Source organism: Micromys minutus (assembly GCF_963924665.1).
Source record: "Micromys minutus genome assembly, chromosome: 30".
Classification (NCBI taxonomy): domain Eukaryota; kingdom Metazoa; phylum Chordata; class Mammalia; order Rodentia; family Muridae; genus Micromys; species Micromys minutus.
In genome coordinates, this window is record NC_137965.1 from 12,427,005 (window position 1) to 12,441,532 (window position 14,528).

A 14,528-nucleotide genomic window follows, 5' to 3' on the forward strand; every position below is an offset into this window, starting at 1 on the left:
AGAAAATTTCAGGGGCAGAAGACACTATAGAAAACATTGACAAAACAGTCAAAGAAAATGCAAAAAGTCCTAACCCAAAACATTCAGGAAATCCAGGCCACAATGAGAAGGTCAAACCTAAGGATAGTAAGTAATAGTAGAAGAGAGCTAAGATTCCCAATTTAAAGGGCCAGTAAAAATCTTCAACAAAATTATAGAACAAAACTTCCTTAGCCTAAAAAATAAGATGCCCATAAACATACAAGCAGCCTACAGAACTCCAAATAGATTGGACCAGGCAAGAAATTCCTCCTTCACATGATAGTCAAAACCACAAATGCACATAACAAAGAAAGAATATGTAAAGCAGCGAGGGAAAAGGGTAAAATAACACGTAAAGGTAGACCTATCAAAATCACCCCAGACTCTTCAACAGAGCTATGACAGCCAGAGATCTTGGGAGGACTTTCCTGTTCCATCCTTCCTCTGGCTGCACAGCTGTGCAGACTCTGGCTGCCTCCTGTGCCTGACAGTGGTCACCTCAGCATTACTGTGGCGTGGCGGCCGAAGACTAAACTGGGTCATCATTCTAGTAGAAAGAGCCACTGTGATAGGGAGTGGCTTGGATTAGACCCTGGGGACCTGGCTCCTATGTCCTTAGCTGATTAATATACCAAGAAGAAGACTGAGAGCCCGGCCTTTCCTTACCTTTCTTCTTCACAATCATAGCAACCACAGAGACTCCTATGGAATCAATACATTGATGATTACCCTTGTTACAAATAGAATCACCACACTCATAATTTGATTCTGGGTGGTGAATGTTGATTGGGCACTGTTCATTGCAGGTAGAATCTGGATGTCAGATGTATGCTGCGTGGTATTCAGGCCCTTTATTGTTGGTCCTTAAAAAAATTAGAAAAACTTTAGACTTGAGGCTCATGTACACAGACTAATATCCATAGAGAGAAATCATCACACTTTCAAGAGAATTGGCATGCCTTACCATTCTGTGGACATTTCCTTGGGATAATCTACCTGACTACTTACCTGTCAAGACTCTGAAGTATGTCCCCAGTTTCTTGAGGCAGTGACTGAAATCTTTCTTGGAGAGTGTCCTGAGACTTAGGACTAGTTCATTGTTATTCTCCCACTGACCCTCTGTCCAGCTCATGTTTTTTAGATAAAAGTAGAATTGATGCTCTCCATCCCTCTTGAAGGCCCAGAATCCATCAATGAATTCCCCTTGATTATATTCAGATCCAATAGTCACCTGCAAGGTGCGATATCCTGCAAATGACACACAACAATGTCATCTTTCAGCCTTGATAGACTCATCACCTTCTCGATGGACCAGTCTTTCTCTACATGCCTAGGGATTATTATTCTTTCCTCCCTGAATTGCAGTTTCTTACACACTGGGTACCATGTACCTCAATGTTGGGTAAACATTCAGTTCTTCCATGCAGATACATCCATGGCTTCCTTCCTACATATGCTCTGTTCCTCCTCCTACTTATTTATAATTTCTATCTTTACATTCTGTCTCACACTTACCCTTGGATCTGACTTGCCCTGATTCCAGGTCCATCATCTTCTGAAAGGCATCTTCCAGGCTTTCGGACAAACCAGGACATACCTCAGTGACATTTCCCTCCTTTCCCTGTTTTTCACCATCAAGCTGAAGGAGAGGCTTTCCATTCACTGAGCACTGTCCGGTTGAGTTTCTATACTTGACAGTGAAGTTGCAACTTAGAGAGTCTGTATCTGTGAGAGAAACATGCAGGTGAGGTCCAGCGTGAGTGCAGGGGTCCAGAGGAGTCCTGGTTTCTTAACACTCAGAATCTCTGAGATTGGAAAAGGTTCAGGAAGAGAAGAAGGCTCTAAACAAGAGGTTTTGGATCCTTAGTTCTGTGCCATATTTGACTATTTGGACTTGGTAGGACTCCTCAAGTGCATATAGTGCCACCAGGGAGTTTTGCAAGTACATTTATGATGATTGTCAAGTACTGAAGTATAAAATATGTCAGACAGCATCCATGTTCCTGGGGATGAAAATCTAGCTGAACACACAGGGGAAAGGGAGGCATCAGAACACACGGTGAATTCAACATGGAGCCTGGTGCTGAGGAAAGCTCCTGAAGTAATGCTGCAGCCTGGCACGGAAAGGGGAGCTGCAGGCTGTGAGCTCAGTCTCCTCTCATCCCACTGGGCCCTCACACAGCACTGCCGGGCATCAGGTCTCAGGTTCGCCCACGTTAAACCGCACAGCTGGTCCACTCTCACGGAGATCTCTGTCTGTGACCTGCCTGGAGCCCAAATCTCCTAATCTCCTCTAGACCCATGTTTCTCAGCAAGCCTATGGCCTCTGGCTTTCCAGACTTTCACTAACAGCTAAAGAGGACACAATTCCCTAGAGCCAACCTGTAAAGCAGACTGCACAAGGAATCAGACCTGACCTAGTGTGTCTGTATTTGCTGTCATGTGTGTGTATGTGTCAGTACTGACTTCCAAAATTAAATGATATCTTATAAAAGGAACATTTAACAAGTTTGTAATATGATTACACTAAAAAATGCAAAAGGTGTACTATAAAAAAAAACAGAAAAAATTATTTCACCTCCCTCCCAAGCCTTCCGCTGTGAGGTTGACTGATGCAGGTTTAGAGACTCCTTTCCTGTTCCCTTCAACCAGCTTCCTCTTCCCTTCCCCTCTCAGCCAGTTCCACCTGTCTTCTTCCTGTCTCTGTGGTTTCCCACACACTACTTTCCCTGTCACAACACTCCTAAGGCTTGAATTTTTTCTGGAGAGGCTGGGATTCCTACTCACTAAGGAGAGCCCATCAGCAGATTTGGGGAAGATGAACCTAAGCCCTCTGGAGCCCAAGAACTAGCTCTGTGATTGTGAACAAAAGGACACAGCCTTGGCACTTAGCTGGATCAGCATGAGATGCACTTTACTAATCTGTAAGAAAAATCCACCGGGAAGTTTGATTAAAGGAAATCGTTTTGACAAATGATTAACACTTGATAATCCAGGATATTAAAATAAAAATGCCTGGCTTCTAATTGGGCCAATTAAAACCTAATCATATTATCAAATGTCTTAGAAGGAAGAATTTACACCTAGACCTCTAGGCTTAGTAAAGGAAAATTTTTCATAATGTCTTACAAAAGAGCCACAGTAGTGCAGTTCAGACAAGCTCTCTAAGCTGATTGGACTCACCAAGTAGGCTAGACAGGCTTTCCAGGGCCCAGGCTTCCCTCCCATTGGACCTCCCTGTACTGACTGACAGAGAAAGCCCAGAGCTCCAAGCCCAGCTCTTTCACAGGAGGAGATCCAGGCATCAGGTCAGGGTCTCATGGTTGTGAAGCAGGTACTTTATAACCACAGCTTTCTCATCATCCTTTGGACACACGGGATTCCTGTGATCAGCAAACTGCCAGATTCTCTGGAGAGAAGGCACTGAAGCTGAGCCTGGTGTTGCAAACCTGTAATCTCAGCACTTGGTACCAAGGCAGAGAAGGGATTGTGTCTGATGCTCTTAGTGGGAGCAATAGTGTGAAGCCTTTTCTAACAAAAGAACTGACAGAAAGAAGGGAAAGAAAAAAGGGGGATGGGAAGGCAGTGGTCTGGCTGCCCTGTCCCTGAGTCTGCAGGAGCACTGCCACAGACTGTGAACAGGAAGGTGGAAAAGACAGGTCAAGGGCACAAAGGTCCTGAAATGGTGCAGAGCTTGTGGGGATCCACAGGAAGGCAGTCTTCAGAGCTTAGGTCCAGGCCAGGTATCTGAGCCTTTGTCCTGGAGGAATCTAGCACTGTGCCCAGCACATCCTGTCCTGTAGACAGGGCTTTAGACTTCCTGAGGACACCCGTGGTGCTGAGGACATCACCATATAATCTCTTCTGTCCTCTGTGGTCTTCAGACATGTAGCCCTTCTCCGCCCTCCCGCCCTAACTTTTTTCATAACTTCTTCATTCGATCTGCAGCTGGGGGTGGGGAGGGAGTAGAGCCAGGCAGAGCAAGGGTTCCCAGTCGCTGTGTTTGTGGAGAAGAAGCCCAGGAGCTTTCTGGTAGCCCAGGACAGCAAGAACTTCCTGACTTAGCCAGGTCCTTGCTCGGTGCCCCAACCCCCTCCATGTAGACCCTGGGAACTCACCAGTTGACAGCGTGGTCCCCAGACAAAACAGCAGAACCAGAAGCCTCCTTTTCAGAGAAAGATTGGTGGTGGCTGCCTTGGCCATGGTCTTTCCTGAGCCCCTGCTGCCTATGGTGTGACCAGAGCTGCGGAGAAAATAGGGAATCCTCAGTGCAGTCCAGCGGACCCAGCGTCTAAATTCCCTCGCCAGGGCTATGAAATCAGAACTTGGCACGCTCCAGCCTAGCTGGTTCCTAGGTTGCCTTTTCATACTTGTTAATGGGAATCCCTCCAGGACCTAGCATCTTGGGTCCTCCCTTTCACTTAGGGCGAGTAGAGAATTTAACTATGAACTGAAAGCTGAGCATACTTTTTCAGGGCTCCCTCACCCAGTGGTCCCTTCATTTCACTCACCTGCAGCCTAGCCCTCAGAGTTCCATGGGAAGAAGTAAAGTAATGAGATTTAAAAGGCAGGGCATAGTGGGAATGGGACAGGGCGGAGAGCAGCAGAGCCAGTTCCTGTGCGGAGAGCAGCAGAACCAGTTCCTGTCAGGGGAATTGCCACCCCCATGTAGTCAGGGCTTAGGAGTTTTGTCTATGCTTAAGTATAAATCTCTTTCTCACTTCTTTGGCCTCACCAGCCCCTCTGACTTCAGTCTACTTCTCACTTCCTCATCTCCACACCACACTTCTTTGCCATCACAGGTCCCTACCCCATCATCCTCTTTGTTGCCCTGCTGTTTGCCACTGATGTCCCTCCCCCAATGCTTCCTAGTCAGCCCCCCTCCCCATTTCCCTTCCTTCTATTCTCCCTACTGAAGACAATCACTATCCTGTGTTGAAGGGACCCTATGCTTTTCCCCTTAGCTCTGTGACACTTAGAGGCCGTGTTTCTGTTGTGTTAGTGTTTCACAGGTTTGGGCCCCTGAGTTCAGTGCTCCATGGCTGGTCTTGGCAGGAAGAGCTTTTCTGCCACTGCCACGGGTCGCCAAGGGAACTCAGGAGGAGGAATGATTTTCATGGGTGTCTCTCTTTCCTTTCAGCCCAAGCTCTTGTATAAATAGAGCTTTGAAATGTTTCAGAGTCTGACAACCAGTATTTCCTATTGGCTTGCCCTCAGGGCTCGGAAAGACCTTGTCTACATATTTACAGGTTGTCCTGCTTCTGCCTAGAGCTTACATACAGTCATGCCTACCTGCAGGGGAAGGACTTGGCCCTGATCAGGCTGAGGTCCATGTCACATCCTCCTGTGGAGGCGGGACTTGGGGTATGGCCAATAACCTGGGGGGCTGTGCAATGCTTATGGTAGCATGAAGAGACCTGATTCTCCAGAGTTTGGGAAGCTTCCTGCCATCTCATTTACCACTGATGGGGCTCTGACTGCCTCAATCGCGAATCTGGCTTCCTAACTAGGCCTACCTGAACCACAGGAAATTGGTCTGAAGTTCATTTTCTTTGTTGGGCCTTTATGTGATTTAGGTATCAGGGTAACTGTGACTTCATAAAATGAGTTAGCTACTGTTTCTTCTGTTTACATTTTGTGGAATAGCTTGAGAAGTATTGGTCTTAGGTCCTTTTGAAGGTCTGATAGAATTCTGCACTAAAACTATTTTGCCCTGGGCTTCTTTTGCTTTGGAGATGTTTAATGAATGCTTCTGTTTCCATGGAGGTTATGTGATTGTTTAGATGTTTTATCTGATCCTGATTTAACTTTGATACCTGATATTGTCAAGAAAATTATCCATTTCATCCAGATTTTCCAGTTCTGTTGATTTTAAGCTTTTGTACTAGGATCTGATGGTTTTTTTTTTTTTTTAATTCCTCAGTTTGTGTTGTTGTGTCTCCCTTTTCATTTCTGATTTTGTTGACTTGGATACTGAGTGTGTTGAGCTTTCACACGTTTTCAGTTTCTGCATTTGTTGTGAGGTGATGAAACTTTGCCCTTTGTTCTGTTCCTGGGATGGATCACACTTACTGATTCGGGTACCACTGAATCGTCATCCTTGCCCATTGATTGCGAAAGGAGGCAGGACCCATCAGAGGTAAAAAGAACCAGGGTCCTCACTGACTCGTTTCAACTTCACTGCAGCGTAGACCATGAAGCAAGCCTGCCCTCCTTGCCTGCTCCCTCTAGACTCAGTTCTTATTACAGCACTGACTAGCCTGCCACTTTTTCTATTTGTGAGCTGGAAGGGCAGGGCACCATCCCAAAAATACAGTCACCCAGCAGTATGCTGTGGAGAACCTGGGCACTAAAGTGAGACAGGGTGAACAACCAGGACTCTGACTTCACCATATCAGTCCCCGTGTTCAGGTACCCTCTGTCAGCACACCTGAACCTGTATGCCAGACACCCACACAGACATGGACAACAGACATTTTGTAATGAGCAGGATGAATTCTAGTGCCTGCAAGGGTAACCACACTGACACAATGCACTTGCCCACTAAAGCAGAGTATTGTTAAGTGAGGAAAATTGACAGAGACAACAATGGCATCCTGAGTCCTCCAAATTGACTGCTAACGAGCCTCTACTGATCACATCAAAAAGAGGCTCACTTCTGAAACCTACATGCTCTTAAACACATGACAGATGTGTTAGTCAGGTTTCTCTAGTGTAGCAGAATATATACAGTGAATCTCCTTATATAGAAAGTTGATTTAGAAGAAAGACATACAGGCTGGTGTCCAGCTAATCCAACAATGGTTGCCTTTGTATGGAAAGTCAAAGAATTACAAAGTTGCTCAGTATACAAGGCTGGATGTCTTAGGTGACTTTTGGTATCTGAATCCTGAGGTAATAGACACTAATGACAGCTAAGAAATGGACTCAATAACAGGGTATATTAGTCATGGATCTCTAGAGTCACAGAACTTATGGCAGTCTCTGTATAGCAAGGAATTTGTTGGTGATTTACAGTCTGTAGTCCAGCTCCCCAACAATGGTCAGCAGCAGCTGTGAGTGGAAGTCCAAGGATCTAGCTGATGCTCAGTCCCACAAGGCAGGCAGGCAAAGAGAGCAAGTCTTTCTTATTCCAATGTTCGTATGTAGGTCTCCAACACAAGGTGTGTCCCAGATTAAAGGTGTATACCACCACACCTGGATCTGGGACTTGCTTTGTCCCAGAGGACCTGGAGCTCAGAGATCTCCTTGCCTTGGTGTCCTAAGATTCATAGCCTCTATACCTCAAGTTCAGGATCAAAAATGCACCTCCCAGTTCTGGATTGTGGTTCATTTCAGAAATAGTCAAGTTGACAACCAGGAATAGCCACTACAATCCACCCCTTGTTACTTGACACAAATAATATCTCATGTCCACTTGAAACAATGACAAGGTCATGCTTACAACTAACATGATATAACTATTCTTCATACAATTGCAAACCCATTTGCAAATTACAATGGGGCAATGTCCCTTGGAACCATTCTTTTAGTATCTCAACTTAAATACCAAGTGATGTTACAAATGTGTCCTTAACAAAGTAAAATAGAAGCATTCATATTACTTTATAATCCTTGTTTCTGCAACTGGTCACATGGTCTTAGCTGGTATCTGTAATTACCTTCCTCTCCTGCCCATTCTGAATTTCCTCTACCCTCTGCAAACACCTCGGCATGTCTTGGCTCTTTTCCTGGAGGAGTGACTCATACCTTCATTCCTGATGATTCTGTGTTTTTTGTTATCCTGCTGTAATCAGTATGTTGTATTTTCCCATTGACTTTGATTTTAGTAGTACTAAGAGACGTCCTAAAGGATTGCCTGCACTCCAGACATAATACTTCCTACCTCCATTGTGGAGAGGCAATCCAATTACTCCATGGTAATCTGGATCTACCATCCCTCCTAACACTGTTATTCTTTTATTAGCATGTTGCTTTAAGGGCATTAGATGCTCAAAATGACCAGGGGGAAGTCTGAGCTTCCAGTTCAATGAAAAGTTCGTTGTGTCTCCTGGTAGGAGCACTCCCTGCTCTGGAACCAAAACTTCTAGGCCAGCAGAATCTAGATTTGTGGTAACAGGAAGCAAAAATTTTCCTGGAGGGTCACTAGGAGTGATAGTGAATGGAACTATTCCCTTTCCCATCCCTTTATTCCTGGACCCATGGATCCTGGCTATGGGAGAAACTGTACCATATATTGGAAGCTGATTCAAAGCACATACTGCCTTCTGAAGAAATCTGCCCCAGCCTTCCATGCTGCTGCCACCTAATTGGCACTGTAACTGTGTCTTCAATAATTTTTCTATAAGACTGGGAGCTTCTGGATGATGGGGAACATGGTAAGACCAATGGATTCCACGATCATGGGCCCACTGTTGTACTTTTCTGCCTGTGAATTTTTTTTTTTTTTTTTTGGTTTGAAGCAATACTGTGTGGAATACCATGACGATGGATAGGACATTGTGTACGTTCATAGATGGTGGTTGTGGTAGAAGCATTATGGGCAGGAAAGACAAATCCAAACCAGAATAAGTATCTACTCCATTAAGAACAAAACCTTGTTGTTTACACAGAGGAAGTGGTCCAATGTAGTCAGCCTGTCACCAGGTTGTTGGCTGGTCACCTTGAGGAATAGTATCATATCTGGGGTTCAGTGTTGGTCTCTGCTGTTGGCAAATCTGGCATTCAGCAGCAGCTGTAGCCAGGTCAGCCTTCGGGAGTGGAAGTTCTTGTTGTTGAGCCAAAGCATAACCTCCATCTCGGCCACCATGGCCACTTTGATCACGTATCCATTGAACAATGACATGGATGTCTGGGGAAGGAGTCTGGCTGGCCATAGAACAGGTCATCTTATCCAATTGATTACTGAACTATCCTTGGCCGAAGTCACCTTTTGATGAACATTTACATGGGACACAAATGGCTTCACATCCTTTGCCCATCTGGAGAGATCTAACCTCATACTTCTTCCCCAGATGTCTTTCTCACTAATTTTCTAATCCTGATCTTTCCAAGTCCCTGACCATCCAGCCAATCCATTGGCTACAGCCCATGAGTCAGTGAACAATCATACATCTGGCCATTTTTTTCTTCCAAATAAACTGTAATACCATATGTACTGCCTGAACTTCTGCCCACTGTGAAGCTTTTCCTTCACCTGTATCTCTCATGGTCGTCCCGGAAAGGGGTTGTAATGCTGCAGCTGTGCACTTCTGGGTGGTCCCTGAATAATGTGCAGAACCATCAGTAATCCAAGTCCTAGTCATCTCTTCTTCAGTCAGCCCATCATAGGGAACACCCCATGAGGCTATAGCACATGCTTGGCTCCAGATGGCATTGTAACAGGAATAGAAACCATAGGCATTTGAGCAACTTCTTCATGTAAATTGCTGGATTCAGGACCTGCCCGGGCCCAATCATTTGATAACAGACTGCTACTGTGCATGTCCTACTTTTTGACTTGGAGGGTCTGATAGAACCAGCTCATGATGGGCAGTTCAGGGCACAGGGTAACTTTGTGTCCCATTGTCAAATGTTCAGTTTCCACTAAGGCCCAATAGCAGGCCAAGAACTGTTTTTCAAATGGAGAATAGTTGTGTGAAGATGATGATAGAGCTTTGCTCCAAAATCCTAAAGGTCTCTTCTGTGATTCTGTTGGTGTCATAGTCAGGGTGTGTATTCCCACACAAAACATCTTGACAACGAAGTGAGTTGGGGAGGAAAGGGTTTCTTCCGTTTACACTGTCCATCACCAAAAAAATTCAGGACTGGAACTCAAGCAGGTCAGGAAGCAGGAGCTGATGCAGAAGTCATGGAGGGATGTTACTTACTGGCTTGCTTCCCGTGGCTTGTTCAGCCTGCTTTCTTATAGAACCCAGGTCGACCAGCCCAGGGATGGCACCGCCCACAATGGGCTGGGCCCTCCCTTCTTGATCACTAGATGAGAAAATGCCTTACAGCTGGATTTCATGGAGGCGTTTCCTCAACTGAGCCTCCTTTCTCTGTGATAACTCCAGCTTGTGTCAAGTTCACACATAAAACCAGCCAGTATAGTTGGGCCTAATGCCTTCTGACTCACCACAGGCTAGTTAGAAAACTCAAAAGATGGCTAGATTGGATGTTGAGACTATACCACAGAAAACACTATGTCCCTTGTAACAGAATTATTTTTAGAACCCATTCTCACACAGAGAGCACTCTGGCTTGCTGATGGTACATCGGCTCTATCTGCAATCACATCGTGATTCAAACAAGGATTCTCTGATCCTTATACCTAAGCCTTCATGGCTGTGTGAAAGGATCCTTGGGTGTGAGAGACCTGCCCTGTGGACCCCAACAGATCCTCCCACTGAACCCTGCTTTACTGTCCACACTCTGACCTCCCTTTGTTTTTTCTCCCTCCCTTCTCGCCTCAGCCTGCAGGGCCCTCTCATACACTGCTTCCCCTGCCTGGATGCAAGCTTTTTCTCAGCCTTGCTGCAGAGGGTTGTACAGGAAATTAGGGAACAATTAGAAACAGGCAGCAGAAATGGCTGACGTGCACACAAGCCATGAAAAGTGCATCTATCCCAAGAGCACCCGTGTGCCTGTTTGGGGATCTGAGGGCATTGCCGCTGTTCTTGATGAAGACTTCCAGTCCTGTAAACAGCAGTGTGCAGAGTCTCTCTACTTTGCAGTCTCACGTCCTGGGACAGGAAGGCTGGTTCATAGCAAGTGAAAAGCTAGAGGAGTCTGAGATTTAATGGCTGATAAACCTTAATGAACCTCAGCAGAAATGTATGTTGAGGTAGTTCGGTCAATCCTTCTTTCATTCTTTGTTGTTGTAAATTTTGTCTCATTAAGCTTCTAGAAGGGTGACATTTTGATGAAGTCACTGCTGGGACCGGCTTCCAGTACATTCTCTAATGCTGGGCACGTGGCTATCCTCTTCTGTGGCTTTATCCAGGCACTGACCACTGTTCACATGCTGTAGGGTTAATTTCACTTGGTCATACCTTTGAGCATGGTAACTGGGCTTTAAGTTTGGAAATAACCAAACAAAGGTGGTCTGTTCTAATTTCTTTGTCGGCAGTGTAAGAATAAACCCTGATTACCTCTAATACTATACAATTAAAAATTCCAGCCTTCTCATTCTCTTTTCTAGCCATGGTATCTAGACATTGATTTGTTTTCACATTTAGTATTTCTGCTAATGAGAAATAGTGATGAGGAATTTGAGAATCAGGGCAAATATTTTCTAGGTACCAAGAGAAAGGTTTGGATTGTGGTTCATGTCTCAGACCAAGTCTGGATGATAGAACTTCATAACCTACCTTTGTAACACTGGAGAAATTTTATAGAAGCAATTCTTGAATTCATCCACCCATACTTCTGTAAGCCGTCTGTTACTGTCATTGAGAATCTGCCCTGTCTCTTCTGGAGACATGTATGGTGTACCTTTCCAAAACACATGACCAACAGGGGAGTTCCTCCACACTGCCAAATCCTAAAGGAAATTTCTAGGTTTTCTCCTCCCCAAATATCCACTCCAGCACCATATGTTCCAATTTTCTGAAAGTAAACTCTATTGAAAAACGGCCCCGACCATTGCAGGTGTTCTTATAGGAAGAGTTTGGTCACCTTTCCTTCTGCCCATTTCTCACTGGGGAACAGGATACCAACAAGAAAAATTGAACTTCTAGTTGACTCCACCATAGGTCATGTCAGAGCCCACCATATACTCAAAAGTGTCATTGCTGATCACATCGATGACAGGACACACCACTGTTCTGTCGTGGTTGATGCGGGATACTAGAGGTTCCAGGCACCCTCCTGTACACTCGCAGTGAGCATCTAAGGAGGTGAACACTTGGCCTGTGGACACAGCAGCTCCTTTAATCTAGCTCTGATCAACCCAGAACATTGTTCCATTCAGGATTGCGTGAACTGGCACTTTAGGTTGTTTCACTCAACTCTCTAGAGGTCTTTTCCGAAGGTCTCGTTCACTGGCATCATCTACATGAACAATCTCTTCTATCATGTGTCTCAGAGAGTGATTAATGACACTGTGGACTGTTCACGGAAGTGTGCTCCATGCCTCATTGTGGAAAACACTCACCACACTTGTGGGAAGGTTATCTGGCCACACCTTTGCTTCACACCCCTCTGACCTCACGTCTGGTAAGGATCTGTTGAATGCAATCATCTCACTTGCCATTAAGTTGAAATGATTGGTTTTCAACAGCTCTTTCATCTTTTCATGATCCTCCTGAGGAATGCTGACTGGTTTCCCTGTTTCTCCAGGACCTTGGTGAGGCTTCTGCACTAGCTCTAGAACATCCCCAGCAGGGAGGCCTCTCTCCTTCTCTTCACATTTGTTGCACTCACTGAAGTAAAGCAGCAGGAACATAGCCAAGAGTACCCAAACCAAGGAGGTGGCTAGAACCACCTTGCAATATGAGATTTTCTCATGGCACTTCAAGTCAAATGTAATATTAAAAATACACACACACACACAAACACACACACACAGACACACAAACACACAAACACACTTAAATATCATGAAAATTATTCCAATCTAGTTTCATCAGAAATGACTCATATCTCCAAAGTGGGTTTTCAAACAAACTCCTATCAAAAATCTCTGTGTCAAATCATCTATGCCTGCGCAGCAGCAGGAGCTCCTCATCCAAGGGCCCCAGCTCAGGAAAGCTTTCCAGCAGCTTCTGCCCAGCCTCCTCCTTGGCCTCTGCCCTTGGAAACTGCCCCTCCCCCCACTTGGGAAGGCAGGCCTGTCAGGAGCTCAGTCTCCTCCTTGCCTGGCCCCAGCCTAAGAGCCCCCTCCAAGGCTCAGCTTGCTAGTTCCTGCTGCACCTCATGCAGCTGAGGTCAGTGCTCCCCTGGAGTCAGTCAGCAGGGAGCACCATGTGTGCTTTTAGCTTGAGTAATGTTTCTTTTACAAATGTGGGTGCCCTTCCATTTAGGGCTTATATGTTCAGAATCGAGAGTTCATCTTGGAGGACTTTTCCTTTGGTGAGTATGAAGTGTCATTCCCCATCTTTTGATAACTTTTGGTTGAGTGTCTATTTTATTAGTTATTAGAATGGCTACTTCAGCTTCTTTCTTGGGACTATTTGTGTGGAAAAACTTTTCCAGCTTTTCCTCTGAGTTAGTGGCTGCCTTCATCACTGAGATCTTTCCTGTATGCACCAAAATGCTTGGTCTTGTTCATGTATCTAGTTTTTAAAGTCATGTCTTTTTTTTTTTTTTTTTTTTTTTGGAGACTTGAGTACATTGATGTTGAGAGATATTAATACCAATTGTTGTTGCTTCTTGTTATATTTGCCGTCAGAGGTAGAATTATGTTTCTATGGTTGTCTTCTTTTAGCATTGTTGTGAAAAGATTAATTTCTTGCCTTTTCTTGGGTGTAGTTTCCCTCCCTGTGTGGGAGTTTTCCTTCTATTAACCTTTCTAGAGCTGGTACTGTGGAAAGTTATTTTTTTCAATTTGGTTTTGTCATGGAATATTGTGCTTTCTCCATATACAGCAGTTGAGAGTTTTGCTGGGTATAGTAGCCTCGACTGGAATTTGTGTTCTCTTAGTGTCTGTATAACATTTGCCCACGATCTACTGGATTTTAGATTCTCTGTTGAGATGTCTAGTGTAATTCTGATAGTTTGGCCTTTATAAGATACTTGACCTTTTTCTCTTACCTCTTTTAACATTCTCTCTTTGTCTTAGCCAGGGTTTCTATTCCTGCACAAACATATGAACAAGAAGCAAGTTTGGGAGGAAAGGGTTTATTCAGCTTACACTGCCACATTGCTGTGGCATCATCACCAAAGGAAGTGAGGACCAGAACTCAAGCAGGTCAGGAAGCAGGAGCTGATGCAGAGGCCATGGAGGGATGTCGCTTACTGGCTTGCTTCTCCTGGCTTTCTTAGCTTGCTTTCTTATAGAAACCAGGTCTACCACCCCAGGGATGGCACCACCCACAATGGGCCAGGCCCTCCCCCTTTGATCACTAGTTGAGAAATCAGCTGGATCTCATGGAAGAATTTCCGCAATGGAGGCTCCTTTCTCTGTGATAACTCCAGATTGTGTCATGTTGAGACAAAATCAGCCAGTACAGTCTTTGTTGTGGGGATGAAGCTGTCTCTGGGTATGGGCAAGGTGCTGATGGGGAATGGGGGTTGGAACACAAAATCTCCTTCCAGGGTACAGTTGCCAAACGGAAGATACGTCTAATTTCACTGATACCTTGACCATGGATGCTTAAGTGAGGACAGGGTACTCCATGGATAAAGAAAGCGGAGTCTGCATTGAGTGCTTTCTCCTTCTCTGGTTTTCTTTTCTATTGCATCTGTGCTTTCTATTTCTGCAGACTTTTGTCTTTCCTTTTATTTTTATCTTCTGTTATACTGGGTTCTTCATTTCTCTTTGAAGTGCACATTAAGATGGTTGGCTAGAAACTTTACTTACTTTA

At 44.9% G+C, this 14,528-nt stretch overlaps 1 pseudogene across 1 annotated transcript; it reads right to left on the minus strand.

The window, feature by feature from the left end:
• Positions 1 to 10,930: 10,930 nt before the first annotated feature.
• LOC308439807 (polypeptide N-acetylgalactosaminyltransferase 1-like) lies at positions 10,931 to 14,311 on the minus strand (annotated as a pseudogene). Its single transcript has 2 exons — positions 14,303 to 14,311; positions 10,931 to 12,514 (listed from the first exon to the last, which is right to left on the minus strand). The product of its transcript is annotated as a polypeptide N-acetylgalactosaminyltransferase 1-like (transcript).
• Positions 14,312 to 14,528: the final 217 nt, after the last annotated feature.